The sequence below is a fragment of the Chiloscyllium punctatum genome, unplaced genomic scaffold, assembly GCF_047496795.1.
Source record: "Chiloscyllium punctatum isolate Juve2018m unplaced genomic scaffold, sChiPun1.3 scaffold_864, whole genome shotgun sequence".
Lineage (NCBI taxonomy): Eukaryota > Metazoa > Chordata > Chondrichthyes > Orectolobiformes > Hemiscylliidae > Chiloscyllium > Chiloscyllium punctatum.
The window spans coordinates 55,001-57,500 of record NW_027310598.1 but is presented as its reverse complement, the minus strand read 5'-3'; the positions used below and the strand labels follow the sequence as shown (position 1 = coordinate 57,500).

General features: G+C 63.0%; 1 non-coding gene across 1 annotated transcript; it reads left to right on the top strand.

Moving 5' to 3' along the window:
• Window positions 1–1,762: 1,762 nt before the first annotated feature.
• On the top strand, window positions 1,763–1,916 carry LOC140474174 (5.8S ribosomal RNA). The gene has a single exon (XR_011958885.1). It is a non-coding gene; the product is annotated as a 5.8S ribosomal RNA (ribosomal RNA).
• Window positions 1,917–2,500: the final 584 nt, after the last annotated feature.

The window sequence follows — 2,500 nt, the reverse complement described above, 5'->3', positions numbered from 1 at the left end:
TCACCGCCAAACCCCCACAACTCGAGCAAGTGAAAAAAAAAAGTAACAAATAAGAAAGGATCGTCGGCTTGGGGGTACGCCCGTTTCCGTTTCAACTTGTCTCGCGAGGGTGGTTTCGGGGCCAGCAGGAGAGCTCGTCGGGGTAGCAGGCCCTGCAGCCGTGGTCACCGCCAAACCCCCACAACTCGAGCAAGTGAAAAAAAAAAGTAACAAATAAGAAAGGATCATTATCGGCTGGGGGTACGCCCGTTTCCGATTCACCTTGTCTCGCGGGGGTGGTTTCGGGGCCAGCAGGAGAGCTCGTCGGGGTAGCAGGCCCTGCAGCCGTGGTCACCGCCAAACCCCCACAACTCGAGCAAGTGAAAAAAAAAAGTAACAAATAAGAAAGGATCTCTGTCGGCTTGGGGGTACGCCCGTTTCCGTTTCAACTTGTCTCGCGAGGGTGGTTTCGGGGCCAGCAGGAGAGCTCGTCGGGGTAGCAGGCCCTGCAGCCGTGGTCACCGCCAAATCCCCACAACTCGAGCAAGTGAAAAAAAAAGTAACAAATAAGAAAGGATCGTCGGCTTGGGGGTACGCCCGTTTCCGTTTCAACTTGTCTCGCGAGGGTGGTTTCGGGGCCAGCAGGAGAGCTCGTCGGGGTAGCAGGCCCTGCAGCCGTGGTCACCGCCAAACCCCCCACAACTGTTGGGCGCCTACCTGCGCGGGGCAGGAGGACACTTTCCGATTTCAAATCTCCGTTTGCCGAGTCCACCCCGAACGCACGCGGGCGGGCGGGTTCGCATCACCCTTCGTCACAAGGGGCGAAGCCCGTTCCACCGTCTCGTCAGTAGTGCCGACCGGTCTGTGATCGACGAGGGGAGCCACACCAGGTCCGGCCCTGCTGCTTGGCGGCACCGCGTCGTCGGGAGCTCGCGACAGACGGAGGGTTTCGGTGTACTCTCCAGCCACGGGAAACGAAGCCGGTGATGCAGGCGCCGGTCTTTCGCTCCCAAATCGGCTGGGTTTACATCGTTGCTATCTAGTCACGCTCCCTTCAAACCCGACGGGGTACCTATTCCCCTCACCCGTCTGTGCGTATACAGCCTCTTTGCACTTGCGGGATGGGGGTGGTGGTTTAAAGACTCTCGAGTTGCCGCCCGTCGGTCTCCGAGCTCCGTGCAGTAGTGATCCCCAGCGAACTGCCAGCAGGGCGAACGAGCGATCCCGCTCTCGGTCGGGGCGCCTGGCGTCGATCGGTGGTCGGTGGCTTGCGGGCAAGCTGCGCTGTGAGTGTGGGAACGAGTATGACGAGCCGTTGCCGCGACTCCCAGTCCACCTCGGCGGTGGCTGGGCCGGGCGGGCGTCTGCTCGGGCGAGTGCCGCCCCCGCCTCCTCGCAGGAAGTCCGCTCGCCGACACGCCGCCACGTGCACGCGTCAGTGACGCTGCCGAACCGATGGCCGGTGCCCGTTCCCGCCTCTGCTTTTCCTAGGGCAAAGCTGCTGCACGCCTCGTGATACTAGGCGGGCGACATGGTGGCGGTGATCCTGCCTCCGTCGCTGCGGTGCGTTGGGGCACGCATCGCCTCTTGGGCGCCCTGTCCTCCTCCCCCCAATAGACGTATGTTTCTGCGGGCCGCACCAGGATGGTGCTCCCCATCGCTTCACGCCACCCTGCTCCGCCCGCACGCCGGCGTGCAGGTGGCTGTAGCTCAAGGTGGGGAGCGTATGTGCGGTCCGGGTCGCTTTCCTCTGGCGAGGGAGAGACCTAAAACAAACTCAGACAACTCTTGACGGTGGATCACTCGGCTCGTGCGTCGATGACGAACGCAGCTAGCTGCGAGAATTAATGTGAATTGCAGGACACATTGATCATCGACACTTTGAACGCACTTTGCGGCCCCGGGTTCTTCCCGGGGCCACGCCTGTCTGAGGGTCGTTTGGCAATCAATCGCACTCGCCTTGGCTGGCGAGAGCGCGGCTGGGGTGTCGCAGAGGACCCGTCCTCTTTGTCCCCCTAAGTTCAGACTCCGGAGCCCTCCGGCGTCGGAGCGCTTGGCCTTTCCCCCCCACCCTGCACATTCCGTTCGTCAGGCTCGACGCCATCCCCCCGCCGGGGAGCGCGGCCTGGCGTCCGTCTGTGTCGTGGCAGTGGGGCCAGCACGGCTGTCACCGGTCCCAGAATGGCTGTCGGTGGTTCACACTGTGTGTGTGTGCCAACCCTCCTGGTCTCTGGGACACGGAGCTGCCACGAAGTGTTGAGCCTCCAGTGGGGGGTCTGCCTAAGCTCTGCACGTCCGCATTGGGTCCGTCTCTCGGTTGGCTGGCAGTGGAAAGAGTGAAGGGAGCCGCGGAGGTCCGGTGCTGGTGCGCCGCCGGCCTGACCGTGGAGCTCGCCGGTTTGACACGCTGACCCGACTCGATGGTTGATCGATTGAGAGTGCTGGGAGCTGCAGGCCGCCCGCTGCTGCAGCCGCCCGTCTCGTGGTTCGTCCTCGGCCTTAAGTGGCCGGCGGGGCGTCT